Source organism: Erpetoichthys calabaricus, chromosome 11, assembly GCF_900747795.2.
Source record: "Erpetoichthys calabaricus chromosome 11, fErpCal1.3, whole genome shotgun sequence".
Taxonomy (NCBI): Eukaryota; Metazoa; Chordata; class Cladistia; order Polypteriformes; family Polypteridae; genus Erpetoichthys; species Erpetoichthys calabaricus.
In genome coordinates this window covers 30906712-30919643 of record NC_041404.2, presented here as the reverse complement: position 1 = coordinate 30919643, position 12932 = coordinate 30906712, and positions in this window count along the sequence as shown.

The following is a 12932-nucleotide window of genomic DNA, read 5'->3' as shown; positions in this document are numbered from 1 at the left end:
ATCTTCCTTCCTGGCCGGGATGCCCATTCTTCTCCTAATATATAATAATAATTCATTACATTTATATAGCGCTTTTCTCAGTACACAAAGCACTATCCACACAGGGAGGAACTGGGAAGCCAACCCACAATCGTCCACAGTCTCCTTACTGCAAAGCAGCAGCACTACCACTGTGCCACCTGTGAGGACAATATATGTATGCGTGTGTGTGTGTGTGTGTGTGTGTGTTTATTTTAAGGTGTAATACATCTTGTGTTAGAGTAATTGAGTTGTAAATTTAGAGATGTAGTTTCAGTTTGATGCTTAGATGTGCTGTATGCTGTCTACCAGCATCAGGTATACTGTCAACATCAATAATATTCATCTCTTTTATGTATTTTGGGGGTGAGCTGATAAGTCTTTAGCCTTTTAAAGAAAACAATGAGCTACAGCTTTGACGCATTTTGTTTACTCAATATATTCCCTCCTGAACTCAATATTATTTTAGCTTTATTTCTCCAACTTCTTCAACCTGTCAAAGAAGAACTCTGGTGATTGTGCTACAAACCACTCATCAGCAACTGATGTGGTGTTCTTGATGCTTAAATTTGTTTTCCCTTTGGTTGTTTTTTGTGGTTAGGAAATAGGATATAGTCAAAAACGGCCAGGTCAGGTGAGTAAGCTGGGTGTTGCAGCACTTGAAAGCATAGATTAACCAATTTCTGCTGTTAGGAGATGCATTTCCAGGAAGAAACAAGACCCCCTTCGAAGATTGCCTCATTGTTTGGAGGCCAGTTCCTGCTTCAACTTGTTCAAAAGTGATACGTAGTAATGTGGAGTGAGGGTTACACCTTTTTCCAGGTAATTCACAAGATCAATTCCATCTTTCTTCTTATAAACCATCACTTTGCTTGCTGACTTCTGTTTCTTGAAGTTCTTTGCATGCGGGGAACCACTATGCCTCCATTCTTTGGATTGTTTTTTGGTCTCATAATTGTGGATCCAAGTTTCATCCATAGTAACAAAGCAATTCCATAATCCCACAACATTCCCCCTAAAATGGTCCAAAATGTTTTGGTAGTCCAACACTCAATCACGATGCTGGCTAACTTTGAGGCATTTGGTAATCCATTTGGCTGAGAGATCCCAAGATATGTGCAGGGTCTCTGACATTTTTTTAACAGATATTCTTCAATCCTCCAAGATCATGGTGTGAATGGCATCCACATTTTCAGTTGGTGTCCCAGGATGTGCTTCATCTTCTGTGTTGAAATTTCCTGTTCTAAATCAAGCAATCCAGTTTTTGTAATGTACCTGATGTATCATCATACATTTGTTTGGTTGAGTTTCATTTTTAAGAACAAACATATAATCACCACTCATCACTCTTTTGATGTGAAATGTATTTTGTTTTCTGACATCTTTATCTGAACCATGCAAAAAAAAAAAAAAGTTACAATAATATCATTTTGTCCAGAGACGTTTGACACAATAAGTTTTGATGTGATATAGGTTAGGTTATTGAAAAAATGTCAAATAAGGAAAGCCAAAGACTTATCAGCATCCCCTCATGTCTTTGTTTTCTGTAGATTGATACTTAAATATTGTTTTCTGTTTTAGTTTTACCTTTTCCTAATTGCTACATTAGACAAGTTAAGCAAACTTCTCCATTGCGTAAAAGAGGAATTAGTTTAAGCTACCTGTCAAGTTATACACATGGTACTAGGAGGACTAAGAGTTTGGTTAGCATTCTGGTTTATTCTGAATTCCCACTTATGACTGCTTTGAATTTTGATTTTGTTTCACTTCCTTGTCCTTCTTCATTCCAATCTAATCAGTTATTTGCACCAGCAGTACAATGATTTGTATAACGCGTATTCTCTGTTTGTTTTGACATATCATTTTTGGTCTTAACCCCAGGGGATGGTGGAGACGGCTTGGGATTGTAGTGAGTGGCAAGAAATACCACAGTATGAAGTATTGGCATAAAAACAGAACTGTTATGATGTAAGTACACTCAGAGTAGCGCAAAGGTGTGAGGCCACAAAAAGCACCCAGAAACCAGGCCAGGGCCAAACTGGCCCGAGTAAGGGTATATGCATCTATGTGCCCCATGATGGTCTAATGCCTTGTCCAGAGCTGCTTCCTCTCTCGTGTCCAATGCTGCTGGGATTGACTCTATCCTTCCATTTCCCTGAACTGGATTAAGCAGGTCTGACAATGTAAGTATGCATGATGTTTATGTAGTGAGAGATGGCTGTATATTCCATAAATGATTTCTTCCAAGTTGTCTCCATATGTGTTTAAATGTTTCTTAGATGTAAAGCCTTTCTAAAAAAATTGGAAATGCATGGACCAAATAAATAAAGGTTGTTCATAAAGAGCAAGCTGAACATTTACATTTTGGCCACACGATCTTTTGTTTTCTGTATGAGAATATACCACGCCACAGTGAGCACATCATGGTCCAGTCTTTCAAAAGTTGTGCTTCTCAATCCAAAATTAATGTAAGGATGTAAAAGCAATGTTTGCATATGGCAGAAGTTGTGAGTATTTGAGTTGTATCCTCATTTGTCGGCATACATTTCTCTGTCGTTGTTCTTCTTGCATTCTGTATCATGGAGTATGTGTGGCATGGCAATGACCTACCTGATTAACGGCTAAGTATCCAGGCTTATCTCTTATAGTTCTTCATCCCTGAAGCATCTCCTGTGTTTGGCTTGACACTTGGTTTGAAACTCGAGTTCTTTTTCACACCATCACGGTGTGTAGTACTGTGAGGAGCACAGGTACGTTTGCGCAGGCAGTTTTCTGTCTTTGTCGCATGTGCATTCAGTTTCTCATACTTGACGTTCAGCAGATGGCACTACTGTTCTCCTTTGTCTTCCTATGAGGGACCTCAGCAATGTATTTCACGCTCGGCAGATGTCACTGCTGCTTTTGAACAACTTGTTGTAAGAAAGTCGCTAACCCTGATATCTTTGTGGAGGTTAATGCTACCCACAGTTTTTGCTTCATCAGTGCATATAACATTATAAGCTTTTATTTAAGATCAAAGGTCAAACTCCAGTGGAGATTTAAAATGACTTGCATTGATCAGTACACTCATTGTTCCTGTGATTGTGCTCTTTAAGAATTGCAGCCATGCTAAAACCCACCGATCTCACTTCTGTAGCCATATTAAGGCAAGGAAATATTGCATTAAAGAATGAAACATTTGGCCTTTTAAAAACCTTTCTCCCCCATATACAAACAGCTGAAGGAAGCCCATAGGATTAATAATAATTCTCTAATGATGCTCCATTGAGTTCTAAAGTAATCTTATGTTCAGAGGAAGTGGAGTTATTTTCCTAGGCATGGTACCACAAGAAAATGTCAGCTATTTTATATTCTTAGGACAGTCCAAAAGTAACCAATCCATGCAAAGGTTTGGTCACTCTTACTTAAAATGTCTGTTACTGAGAATAGTTAAGTGAGCAGAAGATGAACTGATCACCAAAAGGCATAAAGTTAAAGATGACACATTTCTTTAATATTTTAAGCAAGATTACATTTTTATTTCCATCATTCACAGGTACAAATACCAAAAAAATGAAAAGGGCCTGAAGTCAACGCTTGGGCACTCGACATGGTCAGTATATTAGTAACACCTCTTTGACAAGTATCACAGCTTATAAATGCTTTTTGTAGCCAGCTAAGAGTCTTTCAGTACTTCCTTGCAGTATTTTTGCCCATTCATCTTATAAAAGGCTTCTAATTCTGCAAGATTCTTGGGCCATCTTGCATGCATTGCTCTTTTGAGATCTATCCACAGATTTTCAATGATGTTTAGGTCAGGGGCTGTGATGGCCATGACAAAACCATCAGCTTGCGCCTCTTGAGGTATTCCACTATAGATTTACAGATATGTTTCAGATCATTATCTTCAACTTTTTTATAGATGGTGTGATGTTTGCTTCCAGAATTTACTGGTATTTATTTGAATCCATTCTTTCCTCTACCAATGACATGTTGTCTGTGCCACTGGCTGCAACACAAGCCCAAATTCTGACTGATCCTCCCCCATGCTTAATAGTTGGAGAGGCGTTCTTTTCCTGGAATTCGGCACATTTGTTCTCCAAACATACCTTTGTGCATTTTGGCAATTTCTATTTTGACTTCATCAGTCCACAGGACATGTTTCCAAAATGCATCAGACTTGTTTAGATGTTCATTCAGGTGCTGAATTTTGTGGCTAGGATGCAGGAAAGGTTTTCTTCTGCTGATTCCACCGTGAAGGTCATATTGGTTCAGGTGTCGCTCCATAGTAGAACAGTGAACCACCACTCCAGTGTGTGCTACATCTTCCTGAAGGTCTTTCGAGGTCAAACGGGGATTTTTATTTGCCTTTCTAGCAATCCAATGAACAGTTCATTCAGAAAGTTTCTTAGTCTTTCAGTCCTCAACTTGACCTCCACTGTTCCTGTTAACTGCCATTTCTTAATAACATTATAAACTGGGCAAGAGAAGAAGAGACAGCAAGAGAGAAAAGAATGGGAAGTTAAACTCAAGCTAAAATGTAACACATTACAACATGGTTTAAATAGAGACAAGAGTTTTATAACCAGATATGAGGATTGTTTACATCTCTCCACTGACCCAGACAACCTGACTACAGATCCACATTGTAGGGAAAAACTCATCAAAAACTTCAAAAGACGTTGTTGGACAGTTATCTTATCAAAAGATCTTGACTATACATTGTTCTCCTCTCTTGCTAAATGAATCTTAGCCTGGAGTGGTCTATTAATTTTTCACATCTAAGACATTCCACTTAAAGGTTTGCCAGTGCTGTATCTGTCCTAGTGTCTATATAAACACAGGGTACTCCAGTTTCTGTATTACATTTTGCCTGAAGAAGTAGCCTGAGTTGCCTTGAAAGCTTGCATATTGTAATCTTTTTAGTTAGCCAATAAAAGGTGTCATTTTGCATGACTTCTCATTATGAACTGAGGAAACAGCTACCTGAAAATGCTTCGCTATTGTCTTGTAGCCATCTCCTGCTTTGTGAGCATCAATTACAGCATTTTATTTTTCAGAGTGCTAGGCAGCTGCTTAGAGGAGCTCATGGCTGCTGATTGTTGGGACAAAATTCTCTGATTGAGGAGTCAGAGAATTTATACGGCTTTGCAATCTGCGTCACCCGGAGTTTCCTAATGATGACTGTGAACAAGCCAGAGCCTTAATGGGCTACTTAAGGTCTGAGACCTCAGTAAACATTATCTGAGACATCAAATATCTAGAGGTGCCCAAACTTTTGCTTGGTGCTACTTTAAATTTTTTCACTGTACAGTTGTACAAAACAAAAGTAATATGCAAATCTTCCATAAGATGCTGGAAAGAAATGTGTTATCTTTAACTTTATGCCTTTTGGTGATCAATTCATCTTCTGCTCACTTAAATATTCATAGTGACAGACAATTTAATTTAAGGGTCCCCAAACTTTTGTATGCCACTGTAAGTTCTACTAACTTTACCCATTAACTTGTATGCTGATTCCGTAACTTTGTGCCTCTGTTAACCTGAAATACCTCATTTATAACCTTGATGCTCGGTTAATGTTTCAGTCAATATGATTTCCTGTTTGTCTTTAGTGGCCCTGTCTTTATTAAGGATGTGTTGCCAAAATGTAATCCTGTAATTGTGTAAGCTGAGTATACATGAATTAAAGACAACCAGCCTCATGGATCACAGTGACGTACTTCTCACTAATTGTTTTCTTTTATATAGTTCTTCTTCTATTTCTTGACACAAATCTTAAAAATAAATTAGGCAAAGCCAAATTTGACGAATAACTTTTTACAAGATTTGTTTTTATCAAAACAGGAACTATAATAATTTGCATCCAAATGGTGACACATAAAGGTTATACTGCAGCTGCCAAAAACAAAATCAAATCAGATTTATCTCACCAAAAAAGCTGAAACACAGCCCAAAGCCTGCCCGCTCAAAGGATTTATTTAAAGAAAAGTCAGAAATGCCACAAAGCAACCTTGGAATAAGCTGTAGTTTTCACTTGAGATTCATTATATGCACTGCTGTGAAAATGTTTTTGCCCCTTCCTGAATTCCTGCATAGCTGCAAATTTCTGGCACTGAATGTCATCGCATCTTCAGCCAAAATCTAATATTAGATGAAAGCCACCTGAATGAACAAAGAACACATTATTTTCATTTATCTAAGGAACAAAGTTATCCAATGCCAACTGGCAATGCCTGAAAAACTAATTGCCCCAATGAAATCAGCCTAATTAAAGGCGTAATTGTGCTTAGCCAGGCTTGATTACAGCCAGCCCTCCTACTTATAAACCTCACTTATTTTGATCCTTAACATCAGAGTCAAGTTGCCAGTGCAAAGATTTAACAAGCACATAATGACATATGTAAGAGAAATTTCTGAAGAGATCAGAAAAGAAAGGTGTTCATATTTATCAGAACAGGAAGGACAAAACCGTTCTACAGCTCTGAGTCTTCACCGTACTACAGTGACAGCCATTATCTCCAAATGGAAAACACTTGAAACAATAATGAATGCTTTCAGTATTGGCTGATCAGGTATAATTAGTTCAAGGGTACAGTGAAAATCACAAGGTACCCCTAAGAAATATCCATCCCTCTTATCTAATGTAGCCAATGGTCTTAAGTGTGCCACTGTGATCTGTGAGGGTTTTTCCATGCACATTATTTTATTTAAAATGGATATTTGATGACACCACACAAACCAGCTGACAGGTTGAACCTGACAGGGAGATGAGATGAAACAAGTGGAAGATGACTCAGGCAGTGCTGATGTGCCCTGTTCAGTAATGATCAATATATGGCCAGGGGCCACTGTCAGCTATTTTTGAGGTTTCCCAAACTGATACTGCTATGCAAGCAACCTTTGCAATAACCGTGTGCTATTCAATATTCATGTTATGCCAGCAAAAAACTGCACCCATGTTTGGAGAACCTTGAACTGTAGTGAAGGCACAAACGCTCGGACAAGTGCAGTGAACCTCACCTACAGGCAGATGGAAGACATTGCTCCTGCCTGTACCAAGGACAAAAATATCTTCCCGCATTCTCTATCGAAGTTGGACGAGTGGCAACTGCAGGAACCCCTGACTGCATCATGCTTTCGCCAGTAGCTCTCTTTCGACTATTATATTAATTTGAGTGTTAAGCCAATATTAAACAGATGCTAAGCATAATCTTCCTTTAGTGTTACTGATTCTTTCTTCCTTGTAGACTCACCGGCGTACTGCTAGGGAAAGTTATAATATATCTTGGTTTAGTAAAGGCTGCAATCTCTAATGGACCTATTTCCAGGGAGTGTGCGCACCCTGCTGGATACACCTAAGCAAAGGTCAATGATCACACCTTCACAATCAAAAAGCCACTAGGCAAAAATGGGGTTCGTTGGAGCAGAAAACACAGCTAAACAAGAAGAACTTAGAGTAAAGGCTCATCTCATCTTGTCCAGGAAACACCTAGATCAATCCCAAACATTTTGGAAGAATATTTCACAAACAGGAGATCTTCCTGTACAACATGGGCCCCATCATGTCAGGCATAAAGCAAACACAGCATTCCGTAGTAAGAACATCCTACCAAAAGTGGTGACAGTGTTATGCCATGAGGATGCTTTGCATGTCCAACCAAAATGCACCCAGGGCATTCACCTAGGGTGCAGATCACAATGGGGGGGTAACACCAGCTGCAAGGGTAAGCTACCAAACAGTCGGTTGGATCACTTATAAGCTAGGCCCAGCACCAACACTGGGTGCACCACATTGCCAATCTATAGCCCCATGACAAATGGTAGTATTGCTGGAGTATGTGAATTTCCCCTTGATATCTATCTATCTATCTATCTATCTATCTATCTATCTATCTATCTATCTATCTATCTATCTATCTATCTATCTATCTATCTATCTATCTATCTATCTATCTATCTATCTATCTATCTATCTATCTATCTATCTATCTATCTATCTATCTAATACAGGACTTCACTGTAATAAATAAAAAACACAAATCAGCTTACCTAATGTATTCCTTTCTCCAGTTTCTATGAGTGCTACAATTACCTAAAACCTGCTGGAAAACACCAGATTCTGTCTTCATCTGTTAATATGCAGTACATAAATGATCCTGATGAAAATATAAATAACAAGCTGGTCAAATCTGAAGATGATATCAAACTAAGTGGAATTGTGGATATGGTAAATTTAACTGAATAATTACAGATGGACGAGGGCAGAAGGCAGACTTGGGCAAATTTGTGACAGATGAAATTTAATGTAAATACATGTAAAGTGTAAGGGGGCAGATACTAGTTGGTGTTGTATAATTATGTTCATTCAATAAATGACATAGGTAACAAATGCATTAATTCTACACTCAGATACTATTAGATTTTGGCTAAATGCCTGAAAACATATTGTTTATTTAGCATCTTTAATAATAAGCAATGGAACAAAATTCTCTAAAAATACAATATTAGAGATTTCTTCATAAACTGAATATTAATCAAGTGGCCTTGGTTTATGCCATTGCATCATTTTTTTTAATTCAAAAGTCAAGTGACATGAGAAGCCAGCAGATTGTGTGAAGGAGGAAAGGCTTGGTGGATGTAGCAGGCCATCTATCTCTGCTGTATCTGAATTCCATTTTTAGTTAATTGAGCTATTAAGAAAAATTACCAGAAAGGTGAAGGCTGAACTACAAATGTCTCAAAAATATTTTATTCCTGCAACATTTCCATAGGATTCCTAGCATTATTCACAAGCTGCTGATCCATCAGAATTTGCTAAAAGGATGCATTACATAAATCATAAAATTAATAGAGAGGTCTGCTGAAGAAAAAAGGACTGAGGCATTTGTGGTGAAAGGCACATAAATTGTTAAGAATTTCACCCTGGAGGATACAAATCAGTAAGAAATGTACGTTGCGTAATGATGTACTGCAAACTGACGTCACAAAGTACATATTTACATGAAAATCAACAAGTGGATGAGAAAGGCACTGACACTTATAAATAAATCTTGAGTATGTATAATGAGGACAGTGTTCTCGCTTGATTGTTCTTTATTCTTGTTTGTTTTACAAAATTAAGTTTTTATTTCAATTCCATTGCTCTTGTTTCTTTTTTTGGCTGAATGTTTTCAGAATTCTATTTAATAACATAGAGTTTACATAACTTGGCATTGGTCCTGCCTTTCATTTTATGTTCCTGGGATTGGCTCTTTTTGTTTTTTTCTTCCTGAAGGGAATCAGGCTCTAAAAATGATTAGAAAAGTGATGCCCAGATAATTAAGAACGTAAACTTTAAATAATGTATTCCATCCATCCATTATCCAGCCCGCTATATCCTAACTACAGGGTCACGGGGGTCTGCTGGAGCCAATCCCAGCCAACACAGGGCGCAAGGCAGGAGACAAACCCCGGGCAGGGCGCCAGCCTACTGCAGTAAATAATGTATTGATTTCAATAACTACTTTGTGTTTTAGGGCAGTACAGTAATGAGCACTGCTGCTTCATGTATCCAGCATCAAGGTTTTGAATCTTGTGCCCCAGTTTGCGTGTGTGGAGTCTGCACCTTCTGTATTTGTGTGTGGGTGCAGGTCAGGTTATTTGGGGACTTTAATCTGTACACACTGTAGGTGTGTACTGTACCTGAGTGGGCTGTGGTATGGACTGGCATCCTCTCTGTGGCTGGTTTGTGTCCAGTGTTGTCAGGAAAGGCTCTGGCCTATAAGACCCTGAATTGGATGAAAATGTTTGGAGGATTGTTATATTGTACAGTATGTATGATGCCTGCAAAAAGAACTCATCCCCTTTGAATTTTAAAATGTTATTACACCACTGACAGTTTATATAATTTTGCTTTTTTGACACTAATCAACAGAAAACAACTCTTTAATGCAAACAAATCTCTGCAAGTTAATGACAAATATTAAACACAAAATAATTGCTATCATAAGTATTCTTCCCTTTCAAATAGATAGATAGATAGATAGATAGATAGATAGATAGATAGATAGATAGATAGATAGATAGATAGATAGATAGATAGATAGATAGATAGATAGATAGATAGATAGATAGATAGATAGATAGATAGATAGATACTTTATTAATCTCAAGGGGAAATTCACATACTCCAGCAGCAGCATACTGATACAAAAAAAACAATATTAAATTAAAGAGTAATAAAAATGTAGGTCACTATTAAATCACTATTTGGTGCAGTAGATGCACCTTTGACAAATATGACAGCCTTAAATCTGTATGGAATCAGCTTTACACATCTGAACACTGCCGTTTTTCCCCTTTCTTCTTTGTAAAACTGCTCAAGCACTGTCAGATTGTATGGAGATCCTGAGTGAACAGCCTTTGTAAAGTCCAACCACACATTCTCGCTGGATTGAGATCTGGATTCTGACTTCGGCCACTCCAGGACATTAACGTTGTTGTTTTGAAGCCATTCCTGTGTAATAGAAACCAATGCTGCTGGAAATGTCTTGTATTCCTCTCCACCTGGTGATAGGCTTAGTAGGATCAGAAAACAGCACGTAGGTAAGCTCAAGGACATAAACTTTACACTTTAGATTCAATAAACAGCAACTGTAATCATTATTCAGGGGTTCCTACCAGACTAGGCTTCAGTTTTACTCCTGAGCTTCCCCTTGATCCTGCAATGCGTAAAGAGTCCTGGGTTTGAATCAGGAATCTACTCAGTGTCCGTGTAGAGTTTGCATCGTCTCTCCTGTGTGTGTGTTGGCATTCCCCCATACCCAAAGGTGTTCCTTTTGCATTAATTGCTAGCCTCATTTGTGTGTGTGTGTGCGTGTCATGTGCTTGCACCTGATGCAGCCAGGACAGTCGTCAGCCCAATCGTGACCTTAAAATGGATTAAGCAGGTGTGATGATGAATAGATGGATGGACAGAATATATGAATGAGGAGTAGTGGTAGTAACAGTATTCTCACATGTATAAAAAACAGTGAAATTCACATTTATATGTATGATTAGTATGCAGTGCCATAGTAAAGATTAAAATTATAAGCATATATTGTAACTTAATTTCAGGAAATAACTACTTCTTCTATATAACTTTCAATCCAGGTTAGGTTCTTGCCTCGGAGCTAGCGCTGCTGGATTAGCCTTATTTTCCTTTAATAAATAAATTAGGTTTGGAAAATGAATGGATGAATAATTAACACTGAAAAAAATGACATATTAAAAATATAGAAAATGAACCTTATGTAAAAGGGATGCAGTTCAGGTATGATTTTCACCTAGTGCCCCTTTTGTAAAATGATGGCTGAATGGATGCAATGACTTAACTGGCATCCTGTCTACAGTTGGTTCTTCTTACTTTGTTGTCGCTGTTGCTGAAACAGGCTCAAGTTGACCTTGTAATGGGCTTACCAGATTCAAAAAATGGAACTCTTATAGGAAGAAGAAATAATCTTAAGCATAAACTTTTCTTATTTTAATTTCATTTCAGTCAATGGTTATTGCAATGATTTAATGGGGCTGATTTGTGCTTTACTATGGTGCCCTGCGACCCTGTAATGGAAACAGTGGGTCCAGAAAAAGGATGGAGCAATGAGCTCACTAAAGACCCAAAAGCTGCTTTTACAACAGTATCCTGGTTCACTTGATAAAGACAGAGCACAGGGAGGCAAATACTGGTAACAGCCACTTATGTTTTAAATAAAAGCAATCAGAAAATAATAAACTTAAACTGGTGTCCTTTGTGTGTGAGAATAACATTTGGAAATAAATAGTGAAGATAAACAAGCAGATGGGAATTTTAACAGACTATTTACTTGAAAACTAGTTACAGCTTTGCAGTCTGTATCTCCGTATTACATTTGTGCGCCATCTGCTGTTTCTAACTGGGATGTCCAGAACAGGATCAAGAAACTCCAGGAATATTAGACAGAAATACACCTTATTGCTTGGGTAATATAACATATTCTGATAATTTCCGCTTCATCTAATTCAAGGCTATGGGATGCCATTGCCTGTAATGGCGAGACTAGGTGTAAATCACAAGGCAGTCTGGAACTGGGAGCCTGGCCATGTATGTCCCCACAAGGACTGAAATTACAGGCGGCAATTACCCTGATAAGCATGTCTTTGGGATGTAAGAGGGAAGGCCAAAGTGCCCAATGAATACTCATGCAGGCATGGAAGCATCACAATTACAAGCCACAATGAAACATGAACAGGGAAGCAGGATTTCAGGAAATCAACACAAACATGCCCTTCATTCTACTCTGAGCCAATTGGAAAGCCCTCACCCCCAGGCTGCCCAACCCCATAAGTCAAAGGGCAGACTTTAAGGCCTGCACAGTCCCAAAATGAAGCCAGGGCTTTGTAAAGTTTAAAAAAATGTCCACCAATATCAAAAACGAGAAAGGAGCAAGCTGTAAAAACCTTCTGGCCAATCAAATAAAGAATTTCAAAAAAGCCAAACAAAATGGAAACCAAGGAAAAAGAGCAAAAATATGATTACCATACAGGCAAGAACCTACAGCCGACAAATCCAACTCATTATTCTATAATCGAAGCAAGAGTCAAAACCAGGAAATCCAAACGAGAATCAAAATGATGAGTCAAAAACTAGCAATGCCAAAGCTACTGCTACAACTGCCGCTTCTGCTTTTATACAGCTGTGGCCACACCCCCAACCACAACATCTGGAGGCTCTGTCCTCGAAACTCTTAAGAGGACAAAGCAGAAGACAAATAAAACGAAGACATATATCCTTAATATAATACAAACTTGTAAAATAATTAACAAACAATACCATATTAATAAAAATCTAAACATTCCATAAATACAAGAACAATACAAAATTTAAAGAATTAATGGCAGAATATGAAAACTTATACATACTATAAATAGCAAAA